The sequence below is a fragment of the Mustela nigripes genome, chromosome 5, assembly GCF_022355385.1.
Source record: "Mustela nigripes isolate SB6536 chromosome 5, MUSNIG.SB6536, whole genome shotgun sequence".
NCBI lineage: Eukaryota > Metazoa > Chordata > Mammalia > Carnivora > Mustelidae > Mustela > Mustela nigripes.
In genome coordinates, this window is record NC_081561.1 from 114,033,334 (window position 1) to 114,048,742 (window position 15,409).

General features: G+C 33.4%; 1 pseudogene; it reads left to right on the plus strand.

The window, feature by feature from the left end:
- The first annotated feature begins 14,174 nt into the window (after positions 1-14,174).
- LOC132018805 (U4 spliceosomal RNA) lies at positions 14,175-14,250 on the plus strand (annotated as a pseudogene).
- Positions 14,251-15,409: the final 1,159 nt, after the last annotated feature.

Consider the following 15,409-nt stretch of genomic DNA (forward strand, 5'->3'; position numbering starts at 1 on the left):
TAATAATTTATTATTTCCCATGATATTTTTGAGTATACAAATTTGCAGCATCTCAGATATGTGTTCTCAATTTCTCACAAGATGATTAAAGATAGAATTATCCAAAGTCTTGACTTTGGGTCTTGACTGGGACCAGAGGATCCATTTTCAAGGGGTCTTTTGCACATGTATGACTGTTGGTGTCAGGAAATTTGTTTCCTCTCTATGTAGAACTTTTCACAGGTCTTCTTGAGTCTCTGCACCATATTGAAGATGGCTCCCCGTAGAATGAGCAATCCAGGACTATAATGGCAACTGTAATACTGACAGAGTTTTGTCAGTCACACCCTGTCATTTATGTTCTATTCTATAGGTCAAATAGCCCAGCCCCACCTGAATGAGCCAAAGAACTAACAAAGGCATGAATATAGTAGACAAATATCATTTGGATTAATATTCACAGTACCTCATGTATTCTAATATTTATTATTATTATTAACATTTATGGTTCTAATTGATACTAGGCCCCTGTACTGTGTTTATCAAGTAATTAGATAATGTTGTATCAGCCTTACAAAATGATTTTGGTACCTTTTCTACTCCCCAGTTTATATAAAGTAAAATGTATTTGTTCCTTGATGAATTATATAAATCCATCATGAGAATGGGTGAGCTGGCCTGGAAAGTCATGTCTCTTATACCTGGAAATGTTAGACAGAAAAAACAATGAATGATGACAAAGATTAATTGAAAACTACAATTATCAACCTAGTTATACTAGATATGTATAGAAATCTACATGTAATTCATTAAAAAAAAACACATATTTACAAGAGTGATTTCACTAAATTAATAATTAATTACCTGCATTTTATATAGTTCTTATTATATGTAATAAAATGCTCAGAATTCTTTACATACATTGAATCATTGGAGTGCCATAAATACCCTATAATTTGGATAGTTTTATTGTATGTACTTTAAAGATAAAGAACCTGAGGAAGAGATAATTAAAAGGTATGTAACTATTAAGTGGCAGAATTAGTATTTAAATCCACCATTTTGACTCCAAAGTCTATGCAGTTAGCCAATGCCATATGACGCCTCAACAGCTCTCAATAAACAAGTAAATAGTGAACTATCTAAAGTATGTTTTGAAAATATAACATCCCCAAATCACAGTACAATCATTATAAAGACCTAAATAATACATCAAAATCACCATGTGTTGGTAATTTAAGGATACCCATAAATAACTGTGTTTAAAAGAGAGATGTTAATGAAAATTAAAAATAATTTTAAAGTCAAATAACAATAAATGAAATTTATTCTACATATACTCTACATATAAACTTGTAAGATTGAAAATACATATGCTTGAGGAGTGCCTGAGTGGCACAGTTGGTTAACCACTGACTATTGTTTTCCGCTCAGGTCATGATCTCATGAGTTGTGGAATAGAACCTGTTTTATGCTTGCACTCAGAATGGAGTCAGCTTGAGTTCCTCTTGCCCCCCGCCCCACTGCACTCATACACTATCTCTCTCTCTCTACATATATGTATACATATATATGAGTATATACACATGTGTATATATATGGAATTGTAACATTAAAACAATATTACAAATTTTAAAAGTTGAGAAATTAATGAATTCAAAGTCCATATTAAGAAATTAGGAAAACAGAAACAGAATACACACAAAAAAAGGATGATTAAGTGATGTTGCAGGCATGCTATGAGGGCACACACATGAGTTGTCAGTGTTATTGAATCATAACTGTCAGGTCAGTTTTATTGAATCATAAAGCAAGGTTAACATAATTATAAAGCAGATTCAGGATTCAGGATTCCAAACTCAATGACATTTCACTACACATTTAACTTGGCCTCCTGTCCATCACACGAAGCAAAACCCAATACAAAGTCACACAATAAACAAGATACAACAAAAGGTAGGACATTAATGAACCAAACATGCAGTCCATAAGCATGCAGTTAAGATAAGGCCTCAGTCTAGTCCAGGTAACTCTAGGCTCATGCTACTTACTATATTCAAGCACTGGAGAATCTCTGTTCTGTTCAGATATCAGTTGTGCAGAACTTTTGGCAGCAGTTGCCATTTTGATATGGTCAGATATAAAAGGGTCAGTGTCTGGAGAGTCTGACAGTTTGCTATAAAAATTCTCCCTTTTTAAAAGTCTAATCAGTCTTGGACCTTTGCAGACCTCCTCTGATTCTATTGGTTATCAGTTCTGAGTGTCATTAGCCTGTACTGGTTTTGGTGTTATCTGGTCTTAGCTACAATCCCTTTGGCTGCTTATGTTACTGCCTGATATGTTACTGCTTGACATGAATGACTCCATCTTGCCCTCTACAAGTGAAAAGAAATTGAGTCAAGTATCAATGGAATAGAAAAGAAGCAATGTAGAAGATAAACAAATACAAAGTCATTTGTTTTTATATTTATAAACATGGAAAAAATATAACAACCTCTGCCCCACTGGGATGAATACAGCTTACCCTCTAAGTAGATGTCTGAAGAGGGGTTGGTGGACTTAAAATTTCTTCCCTACTTGTATGTTGAAAGTTGTTTTCAAGGGGCACCTGTGTGGCTCAGTGCATTAAAACCTCTGCCTTCAGCTCTGGTCATGATCCCAGGGTCCTGGGATCAAGCCCCTGCATCATGCTCTGTGCTCAGCAGGGAGCCTGTCTCTTCCCCATCTCTCTCTCTGCCTGCTTGTGATCTCTTTCTGTTGTTTTCAAGAATTAGAGAGAGTATTTGAAGGAGAATTTAGCTGGATATAAAATATTTGGTTCACAATTTGAGTTTAAAAAAAAAAAAAGGTCTCTATTACCCCATTGTTGCCTGGCTTTGTATGTTGGTCTTAAAATTGCTAGTCAGATTTTTACAAGTCATGTGATCATTTGTCCTGAAAACTTTGAGTATATGAGTTGACCTTTGAAATCTAATAGTTTTATTGTGATGGGCCTCAGGGTTGATTGTTCTGGGTTAATTTTTAATGGGTTTATGTATCTAGACTTTTCTATTTCCAGAGGGTTGTTTTGCATTATAGATTTAAATATTAATTCTGGTCTATTGTTTTACTATTATTAGTTTTTCATCAAGGATTCTGAGGTAATATAAATATTATTCTTTCTGTGCTAGTCTTGCATTTCCACTTCTCTCTTTTTCACCCTTTTATGTTAACTTCATTAACTTTGTTATCAAGATTGTTTTCCTTCCTTTCTCCAATGTCTCTAATTAAATTTTCTCTTGAATCTTTTCTCCCTTGGACACAATGTAGTTTTTCTTTCCTGAGTTAAATATGCCTCTTCCATCTCCTAAATTCATTCAGTTCTTTTTTCATTTGTTCCAATTTGTGTCTGTTTCATCCTAGATTTTGATTCGGATTCAAGGTTGTTTTCATGTTAGTTTGAGTATACAGTTGACCCTTGAACAACGTAGTGGTTATGGGTGCCATGCCACCCCCAAGCAGTTGAAAATCCACATATAACTTCTAACTCACCCAAAACTTAACTATTAATAGATTACTGTTGACCAGAAGCATTACCAATAACATATACCATAAATAAAACATACTTTGTATATGTATTACATACTGTATTCTTAACAATAAGACCTGGCCTTTTCTTTTTCTTTCTTTCTGTGTGTGTGTGTGTGTGTGTGTGTTTCTAGGCTATTTAGCGCACCTACTAATTTTTTCAAATTGTTGCAAATTTCCAAAAAGAAATTCCAATATACTTATTTTTAAAAATCTGTATGAGAGTGAACCCACACAGTTCAAATCCACACTGGGTTGTTAAGGGGCAACTGTATTTAATTTTGTTTGAAGTGTAGACAGAGTTTTCTCCTAATTTATGCCTTTTTTGTTTGTTTAATGGGTGTTAGACATGGGTCTCAATTGATTTGTGTGAATTTCAATTTCTTATTTTTTGCAATGAACTTTATATTTCTGTTGTTCTTTTTTTTTTTTTAAATATTGTGGTATTTTACCAGATTCCTAGCTTAATGGCAATTTTTTTTCTTTTCCACTTCACCATTTAATTACCAAAAAGTCCTTTTTCTTTAACTTAGCACTTTTTCTTTCCTCGAAGCCATAGGTTTGGAACAGTATCCCTTGAAACCATACTTGCCCCTTTCAACTGATTGTTTTCTTTTCAACTGAATCTTTCCATTAAAAACAAAGTCTTTTTAAATCACAAGGTAAGCCTTTTACAGGAGGTGTTCTACCCTTAGAAAAAATGTTCTCTGTTTAACACCTGATTGTCCCATTGCATTTTCAGAATTTTCAGATTTAAGAAGACCTTAATCTTTTTGTTGTTTCCTCCCACTCCTTATCAGACTCCTTCCTGGCATCCCTCCTCTGTCTTTGCTCACTAAAAGAATTAAGGCAGAATGGAGGTAAGGCAGGAGTATATGAAACCACATTGTTGTGATTTGTTGATTTTTCTCTTTATACTCTGTTATTTACCAATTTGGAAATTTTAAGAGACTGGTTACTGAACACCTAACATTGTGTACACCTATCTAGACGCTCAAGAGTTGATTTTATTATTTTTTGATCTATTGTAATTTCAACCTTTCAACCAAAGTATATAGAATATTAACATCTAATACAATTATTGATCTGGTTGGACTTATGTATAACTTCTAGTTATTGGTTTTCTCTTAGTTTTCTGTTTTTTTTTCCTCTGTAACTTCTTTCCTCTTTTTAGATTTTGTACGTTTTAATAACTTAATTTAAATTTATTTATTTACCATTAACATCAAGTATAGGGGTCATTCAGACATACCTGGGAAGAACATATAACCTGATTTGAGTTTATCTTCCCATCTCCTTGCTTATTCCTTTCTTTTCTTTGGAGCTTAGGTGTCCAGATTTCTCTTTCCAGGAAGATATTGGCTTTGTTTTGTTTTTTGTTTTTAGAATTTAAGCTACCCCAAGCCCCTGACTTTTGATTGTTGCTGTCACTGAAGGAAAGAAAGAGAGAAGGGGAAGAGGAAAGAATGAAAGGAAGGAGGGAAAAAAGAAAGAAACCTGGAATACCAGTGCATACTTTGTTTCTTCCTCCAAGTGTTAATTTCCTTCCAAAACCTTTCTGCTTTTTCTCACCCTCAGGTATGTTTTTTTTTTTTTTTAATTGAGTCTATAGTTGATATGTCCAAGAATGTTGTTATCACTTATTCTTCAAAGAAACAGTGCCTCTATAATAGTCATTTTTTATAAACTTTGGAGGTTTTTCCTCTTTTCTTCTAAGTGTATAAGATCTATTGATTTGTTCTCAAATTCACTGATATATTTTATTTTCAGTAATCTCTAGTTCACTCTTATCCTATGCAATGACTTTTCCATTTCCAATATTTTACTTTTTTAGTTCTAAAATTCTATTTGATTCATTTTAGTAGTTTTTCTTTCTTTATCGAGATTTCAGATCCATTCATATATTTATGCTTTTTCTTTAGGTGCTTGAACATATTCATTTAACTAAATAAACCCCTTTCCTACTACTAACAATGCATGAATCAACTTGAGTCTTTTTAACTAACTGCAGGTTTCTCTTATTTTTGAGATATATTTTCCTGTTTGTCTGCATGTCAAATAGCTTTTGATTGTGCAGTTGAAATTATGAATGACCCATTTTAGATGATAGAGATGAATTATTTTATTATGTAATGTATTGTTGTTTTTCACCTTGAATTTGGAGAATCATGATATTCTCTACTTTGCTAATTCAAGTATTCAGTTTTACTGTCTGATCAAGAAAACTAGCTTTTGTATCATTGTCTTTATTTCAGAAATGGACCTTCAGTGGAAAGGTTGAGGTGTTCAGCAATGTCTATAAATTGGCAAATCTCAAACTCATATTTAATCTCTCCTATAGTAGTTAGCAGCTTAAATCTCCGCTCAGCAACTTTAGCTTTGCAGCTAATGCTTCTTGATAATCCTTATAAATCTTCCCAAAAGGAAAGTGTCTTCAAAGAGAGGTTTCTGTTTTGTTTTTATTTTTTCTAGAGCATCAAATTGTTATCTGTAGGACAGTTAGTACAGCACAAGATACTTAACTATTTCTGGAATGAAAGTTGTCTCTATTTTATTTTATATTTAAGAATATGAATTTGCAAAATAAATCAATACAAACTTAAGAACCAAGGAAGCTTGAGAATTCAATTAATAAAGCATATTGGAAATGTTAGAAAACATTGAAAAATGTCATCATCATAATTGTAGGTGTAAGGGAATTTGCTAATTGATTAATTGTAAATGTATCTGTCAGCTTGAGATCCTCTTATCTAGTAGATACACTGTTTCCTTTCCTTAGATGCTTTCCTGAATCACTGTTCAATAGAATAATCTCAAAAGTTATTGAAAGACTTTGATCTTCTTTTGCTTATAAGTAGTTCCATGGAATTGTAGATTCTTGAAATTAGAAGGAACTTGTATGATCACCTATAATGTGATCGCCTATCCAGTACAATAATTCCTTCTAAATCTCTTTAACAAAAGCAAAAGCATGCAAACAGCTCAAAAACTATCAGTGTTGGGTGTTCGTTCTGCTTTCACTTCGAAACAGATGCAAGCACTATGTTTTGCTGTGAAAGACATAAAATGAAAAAGAACAGTTTCCTTATTATCCAAAACTCAACATAATTAACCAAATTGACAACTCAATTTCAATTCCTAACAAACAAAAAGTGTCATCTAAAGAGGCCATGACTAAGGCTGAAGTTACTTTGCAAACTGAGAGGCCAAGTGTGAGAAGAAGGTTTGGGGTGAACGTAAAAAAATAAATAATTAAAAAAACTTAAAAATATATATACTTTAAAAAAATCAGAAATATATGTGTACTTGTTAGTTCTGATGTCAATAAAAGTATTAATGTTTAAATTGGCACCTGTAGAATAGTAAATGTCAGAATATTTATAGAGAAGAATGAATAGTTGTGAAGAGTGTACTTAACAAACCCAAAGATGACCTATGAACTGTGGTCTGCGTCTGTGTTCCTCTAGCCACATGGGCCACTATCTAAATCCTTTCCACAGCTAGCTGGGCTGGACATGCTGACTTCCTCTGGCATCCTGAGATTGCCTTTTCTTCCACCTTCTCTGATATGTCCAAATAGAGACATGCCTAGAAGACTGGCTAATTTCAGTACTGCTTTCTGGAGGTGTGCTTTCTCCCCATAGTCCACCAAATACTTTGGGCTTTGTATCCAAAATGGGTAATTTATGACAGGCTCCTATGTTGGGATGCTGTCTTCCCTCTGCCTGTGGCATATCACATGGCTAGAGCACTTTAATTAATATTAAAATATTAATACACATACACACATACATATATGTGTGGGTGTATATATTAAGCAATTTATAATCAAATTTATGTCCATAATTATGTCCATAATTAAATTTATGTGTGTATATATTAAGCTATTCATAATTAAATTTAAGTCCAAGAAGACTGTGGGCAGAATACTTCCTAAGCCAGCATTTTTTTCCTCTCCAGTTCTTGGGGCAAAAAAATCTGGCTCTACCATTTCTCAGCTTCTCCCTGCAGTGAAATGCTGGTTCTGCCTCAGGCTCAGACACTGAAGAACAGGTTTATAAATGGTACTGGAGTTTAGGTTTCTGCAAATTACAAAGTCAAAATGTGCTTTCATTTTAAACTGAATATACTATTCTTCAGCCTAGGAATATCAGCTATTATTTAAATAAACAGAAGGGTATTTTATATACATTATTCAAGTACTTCTAAATAGGGTTATATACGTACATTTATTTTCCCATATGTTAGTGTACATATATGTATTTATAAATTGTGACAAAACTGGCTCAGTAACAGTCAGATGGGCTTTGAATATATCCTTCAGTGGCATAAGTTATTGATAATTGTCTTGCCCAGAGCTTTGCTCTCACAAAGTACATACCCTTGTCACATGATTAGTTAAATGTGCGGTTCAACTTTTTCTGCAAGTATCACATGTCCATGAGATATGCAATATTATATAATTGCAATTACTATGATAAATATGATTATTTATGACATGCATATTCAAGCTAAATCAATATATTTGAATTTTTTAGGGTTCCCTATGGAGATGCAACTCAGGATCTGTGTAAATTTAGACATGCCCTTATTTATGGTACTGTATGAATTAAAACAAATAGAGGACCATTCACAATTCAGAGGTTAAAATATCAAAGAAAGTTATTTAAAGCTCTCTAGATTTTCTGTTCCAAGTGTAGGTCTTTATAAAAAAAAAACAAAAAAAAAAAACAAAACAAAAAAAACCCTGCCAAAGCTTAAAGGTCTGTTCTTTATTTAGGAATGTATTGTAATCTGATGGATGTTAGAAAAAGAAAATGCACTATTGCAATTTGAGGTAATTTTTTTGACAATGGACAAAGGAAAAAGTTATCTTCTACTGGTATAATAAAATAGGAAATTGTGAGATGATTAAATAGCTGAAAGCAAATTCTTAAGATTTGATGCTATCAGTACCCAATAGTAAATGGGAAATTCATCAGGTTGGTGGCAATATGCTATGGGAGTAAACTGAAAGTGTTATAAAAGGAAGTCACACAGAACTGTACTTTTATGTGATACTTCAAACCTAACCAATAGATTTGGAAACTGGGGAGCAGTTTTATCAGCTGAAAGGGAGTATATCTACTCTTCTGCCAGAGCCAAGTATATGTTTGGTAAATGAGATGAAGTTGCCACTTACATAGGAGAAGGTAAAAAGTCCTGGGTAGTGTCCGTGGATATACTTAGGATGTATAACATCAAGAGGAAAATATTATGTATAAAATTTTAACATCAGATAAGTTTCATAATTTTTCAAGACAGATTTATAAAAATTTACAAAGAGAAACTATAAAGAGTATAGATGAACATGGGAGAAGGAAGGAGGAAATTCTGTTTTATCAGAAGATACACAAGTAATAATAATATCCAAAACTCTATAAACCCATACTTTATGGAAAGAAGATACTGAAGAATGAGAAAATGTATACTGGGTCTGGGAGCAAGATATTCTTTTTAGTGGTTGTTGCCTCACTCTTTACGGTTATGCTGGTAGCTGCATACAGACTTGGATACACAACATATTCTGTTAGAATGTATGCTTGTTTCCATAAAGTATGATCTTAGAATATTCTCAGAATAAACTGTTGCTTATCAAATGTCCCAAACATAATGGGGAGAGAAAAAAAGAGAAGCAGAGACACAAAACGGTTAATGACATGATAGGGACCCAGGAAGCAACTTTGGAGTCTCTGTGATTTTCAGCAGGAACCTAGACAACATAATGCCACAATATTTTTGTATTGTTTTATCTGATAAATATCATGGATTTTAGATGAAACAAAAATAGCCAAAAGGAAACTGAACTTCTATATATGTGTATTGTTTGAATTTCAAAATATACCTTATGATCATAGAAAAATCAATCTAGGATTGACGGTAAATGATAGATAGACAAATTTTAAACTTTGGATGACTAAATGCAGAGAATTTTAAAATAATATAGAGGAGGAAAAGAAAAGGAAAAAAAATTAAATGAAGTTGGGAAGTCCTTATAAATAGTATCTAATGCATGGTCAATGTTTATTGAGTAAAGGCAGAAAAAAAAAACAGTACTTTATGAGGAAAAAAAAATTATATCTATGGTTGAAATAGGTCAACATGTCTATTTTCTAATCCAAAAAGAGTAAAAAGACAGTATTCTTGAATGCAAAATATATTTGAGTTTCAGATTCAATATAATATAAATTTTACCATGAAAATACCATCAACTATGGTAGAATGAGACCCTCATAATTGGAACATGCTAATAGGAAAGTATAATTTATTAAGATATATGCCTGAATAATAAACAGACTAGAACTGTCTAAAGGGTTATGCATCTACATATTTTATTTATGCTATATGGAAAGTGAAATGTAATTTACATGTAAACTATTATATAACAATTTAAGAAATCGTGAACATTAAGCTGTATTAAGTGGGCCACCATTTAATGATAAAGGGAATATGATCCTTCACTTCTTCCTGCATTGAATCATGTTTTTATTTTTTTGGTTTTTGTTTTCTGTTATTTATTTGTATACACTTACAAAAGCAGATATAGGAAACCATCTTTATAAGGGGATACAGAATTATGCTAAGAAACATCCCCTTCATTATAACAGGCACCAGACTGTCTTGTTCGTTTCTCTGTCATAGATCTCTAGCACAATATATGATATATAGTAAATGAAAAATAAATGTTTTAAGTAAGTAGCAGCTATATTCAAATATTTGATGTCAAATTAAAGTCTTTGAAATTATGATAGAAAACTGATAGTCTTGACTAAAGGGTGGAAATAAGTACATTTCAGTAATAAAGTGGTTTGTCATTTTCTTTAGTTGATTGAGAGTAGATTTGAAGACTAATTCTTGTGGTTACTGTGGAAGGTATGCAAAATATAGTCAATGGTGAAAGAAGTTAGAAATATGATTGTGGAGTCTTGCTAAACCTTCACAATCTAATTGTATATTATCTCTGTCTCTCTCTCTTTTTTTTTCCATTTTCTAATTGCCCAAGTGTTAATAAAACCCCCCAAATTAATTTAGGTTTAAGCTATTGTTAAATGCTAAAACTTTGCATAATGATAATCAGATACTATCAACAATTTCATTTGAAAGGTCAAAGTTACAGCTTAAAAATAACATTAAAATGACAATAAACAGTATACTTGCATATATTAATAAAGCTTACTTACTATACTTATTGGCTATAATTAAGAAACCTTATAAAATAATAAGAATAACACAGTTAAATTATGGGGCCCACTAAGATCCTACTTCATCTGAAATTATGTATTATTCCAGTCTTATTTTCTTATTCCAGCTTAAAGAATCACATACTTCTAACATCACTTTCCTATTTATGACAGCAACAATTAATTAGTAGAAAACTTTTTTTCACTTTTTGAACACATTTGACTTATTGCTATTTCATAGCGCTCTTTCTTGGGTTATTTTATAACTTGATATTTCCATTAGGACCATTATAACAAGAAGGCTGAGGGCCACAGATCTGGAGGAAGACCCTTCAAGCAGAGTAAAGACTTAGGTAAGTACCTCACGGACTCAAAAGATCAAAGGGACAGTGTACTGCAGCATAATACGTGAGGGACAAAAGAGTAGGAAATGAAAAGTTTATGAAAGTCTTCTATGCTAGGGTGATGGGAAAACATTAGAGAGCTTATAGCAGGGAGTTGGCATGAAATGAGTTGTTTTTTAAAGGTCGCTGTGACTGCTTGTGGAGGATGAATAACAGAGAGAGGAGTAGAGACAGATAAGGGTTATTCCATTATTTTGGGCAAAAGCTATTAATGGCTTAGACTAGGGTATAAATGGTAGGAATAAAATTTGACAAATTATCTGTATATGCTCAGTTTGGAAACAATACAACCTGATGAGGTATTCAGCTGAGAAAAACAGAAAAGAGAGCAGGGACCAATAATAGCTCCTAAATTTTGGCTTGCATAACTGGATAGATCATGGATCATTATTGCCATTTACAGAGATGAGAAGTTCAGAGGAAGAAGCAGATTCAGAGTAAGAAAGGGGAAAATCAAGTGTTTGTTTTTGACATACTAATTTTAGGAAGCTTTTTAGATATCTAGCTATAGGTGTCAAGTATGAGGTCAAATGTACAAGTCTGGAGTATTAAGAAACAGATTATAAAATCTTCCCAAATAACCATCTTTGCCTAGAGAGCTTATTAGAATTCTTCATGAGTTTTTGTTGTTGTTGTTGTTGATGAGGTTTTTAATTATAGTTCCTAAAGCTCTGTTAGTTTTTTAAAGAAATTTTATTATTCTTCTTTAATGTAGTATTTCTTCATGTAAGGAGAAACATTTTAGTGATGATGTGTAATTGTCATGTGAACTTCATGAAGGCAGAAGTTTCTAAAACTCAGAGGGCAATAATGAAGATAAAATAAATCCTCTGAATTTATATCTTGATTCAGAGTTTGTTGTTTCTCTTTGCGCCTTCATATATATCCTGAGAAATTAATTTTGATTCTTCATACTAATATTGAATTATGTGGTCATATAACAATGGAGGTCCTTCAAATTTATTTTAGCCTGGACAACTAGAGTCTATCCTTATCTTCTCAAGACAACTAGAGTCTAACCTTCTCTTCTCAAGAACATTCTTCTTTTGCCTATTGTCTTTCTTCTTTGTATCATCACTTTTTGTTGTTGTTGTTCTGAAATTCTGTCTGAAGCATTCTTGTCTTTAAAATTCCATGTTCTGTTCTGTTCCAACTTAAACAAATAAAAAGCAACTTAATTAAAATATCTCTCTAGCTATGGCCAAAATTAGCAAGACAGGAAACAATGTGTGTTGGAGAGGATGTGGAGAAAGGGGAACCTTGTTACACTGTTGGTGGGAATGCAAGTTGGTGCAGCCACTTGGGAGAACAGTGTGGAGATTCCTCAAGAAATTAAAAATAGAGCTTCCCTATGACCCTGCAATTGCACTACTGGGTATTTACCCCAAAGATACTGATGTAGTGAAAAGAAGGGCCATCTGTACCCCACGGTCAATGGCCACGGTCGCCAAACTGTGGAAAGAACCAAGATGCCCTTCAACAGATGAATGGATAAGGAAGATGTGGTCCATATATACTATGGAGTATTATGCCTCCATCAGAAATGATGAATACCCAACTTTTGTAGCAACATGGACGGGACTGGAAGAGATTATGCTGAGTGAAATAAGTCAAGCAGAGAGAGTCAATTCATATGGTTTCACTTATTTGTGGAGCATAACAAATAACATGGAGAACATGGGGAGATGGAGAGGAGAAGGGAGTTGAGGGAAATTGGAAGGGGAGGGGAACCATGAGAGACTATGGACTCTGAAAAACAATCCGAGGGTTTTGAAGGGGTGTGGGGTGGGAGGTTGGGAGAGCCAGGTGGTGGGTATTATGGAAGGCACATATTGCATGGAGCACTGGGTGTGGTGCATAAACAATGAATTCTGTTACACTAAAAAGAAATTAAAAAAGAAATTTCTCTAGCTGAGAACTCATTTCTCTTTTCTCATTTTTGCAGCAAAACTCTAAGGACTAATTGTCTAGACAACTTATTACTTTGTACTTGCTCAGCTAACATTCCTAATCTCCACTGCAGTCCAAACAAGTTATACAATCAAAGCCACCTAAAACTTACATATTTCACACTGGGGAAAAAAAAAGTTTCTGTCCTTATCTCATTTGATTTCTCAGTAGCTCTTTATACATTATCATCTCACATTTTATAAACTCTTTGTTAACTTTTTGCATTACCTTTCACAACATTATGAAGTCCTGGTTTTCTCCCTAATTTATTGGCTACTCCTCAATATTTTCACTGATTTCAGAAGTTATATCAGATCTCAAAATAATAGAGTTCCTTTAAATTATGTCATGGGTCATTATCTTTTTACTTAATATTCACTGCTCACCAAATTTTATGGCCTAGAGTAGGGCCATACTTTATTTTCAAAGTATGATTACTTTCAAAATATATCTTAAGCCAAAACAATTTCTCTGAACCTCAGAATGGTATATTCAGATTTCTACTTGACATTTCCACTTAATCATCTCAAAGTTATTGTGTGCAGAACACAAGTCTGGTTTCCCTTTTTATCCAAAACCTGTTACTCATCTAGTAAATGTCATCACTGTCCACCAAGTTGCTAAAGCCAGAGATTCTGGGGTCATATACCCCTTATTCACCTTTCCCTTACTTTTTATATCCAACTTTGGGAAATCCTTTTCATTCTATGTCTAAAGGATAGCTGATACCCATTCACTTTTCTCCATTTCCACTCCAACCTTCTTAAAGCCACCATAATTTTTTTTAATGTAGTTTTTTCATTGACTTAGATGATCCCTCTGTTTCTTCTCTTGCCTCTCTAAAATATACTTAAAATACAGGAACAAGAATGATCTTTAGAAACAAAAAGAACTGATCATATCATTCTCCTGCATGGTTTCCCAGTGACCAAGAAGGCCCTCTGAATCTAACTAAGCTCTCCTGTCTTTCCACCCTAATCTTATGCCAGTCCTCCCTCATTCAATTTGCTCTGTTCAGCTTTGGCCTTCTACTACTTAAAATATGCAAACTGTTAGCTTTGCACAGTGGCAGTATCGTAGCCAATGAGGTTTATCCAAGGCGCAATTATTGTTAATTGAAAATATGCCAAGTGTCTTTCTGCTTTGGGGAGTGTTTAATCCTAGCTCATTACTTGTCTTCTTTCATTCTTCCATTTCAACCTAAAAATTGTCTTTTCATTGACTTATCTGATCACCTTACCTAAACAAGGCCTTTGTTCATATTTTCTATTTCAACATTCTTTTTATTTATCCTTATGATATGGTCATTATAAATTTACTTGAACTTCAGAGACTGTATCTGTCTTATTTACCTTTACCTGTAATAATATCTTTCAGTATGCTATGGACTGAATGATTGTGTTACCCCAAAATTCAAATGTTAAAGCCTAAATGCCAGTGTGGTGGTATTTGGAGGTAGGACCTTTAGAAGGTAATTAGGTCATGAGGGTGCAGCTCTCATGCATGGGATTAATGACTTTAAGAAAGAACAAGAGAGAGAGATGGTCTATCTCTCTCTTGTCTCCATCATGTGAGGATACAAGAAGATGGCTCTCTGGAAACCAGCAGGTAGGCCCTTACCAAAACCTAAATCTGCTGACACCTTGATCTTAGATTTCTGAGCCTCCAACACTGTGAGAAATAAATGTTTGTTCTTTAAGCCACTCAGTTTATAGCAATTTGTTAGAGTAGCACGAGAAGAATAAGGTAAAATAAATATTTTTGTTAGGAAGAAAGAGGAACTTGCCAAGAATACATGTAAGGTATTTCATCTTAAAAATCTGTGGATAGTAACAGTTTGGGGAGTAACTATGCTTTCATGGTCTTATGTGGCACCAGGACCTGTGAGTTTGGATGGTTCTGGTTTACTAATTGATTAGAATAAGTCCTTGGTGTTTTTCTATAGTCTATGCATTCTTTCCTGGAAAGAATTTATGGATGGACTTTAATTTCTGTAAACTGCCTGAAATTATATGATGTTTTGTGAATTGTTTATTACAAACATTTGCCCAAGATGAGCTTTTCAAAATTTTTCATAGCTTTTACTCAAGTTGCGGAAAAAGGAGTTCAAATAAAAATGATCAATAGTCACTCAAATCACTGTCATGAATTTTGGACACTACTCTGGGTCCTCAATCTAATGTTGTTTCTTTCTTTTTTGGCAATTGTGTGCATACCTTGAAGCCAATATGAAATTACATAAGGGATGTTGATTTTGAATCTTCAAAACCTAGTGAAGAATATTGCTTC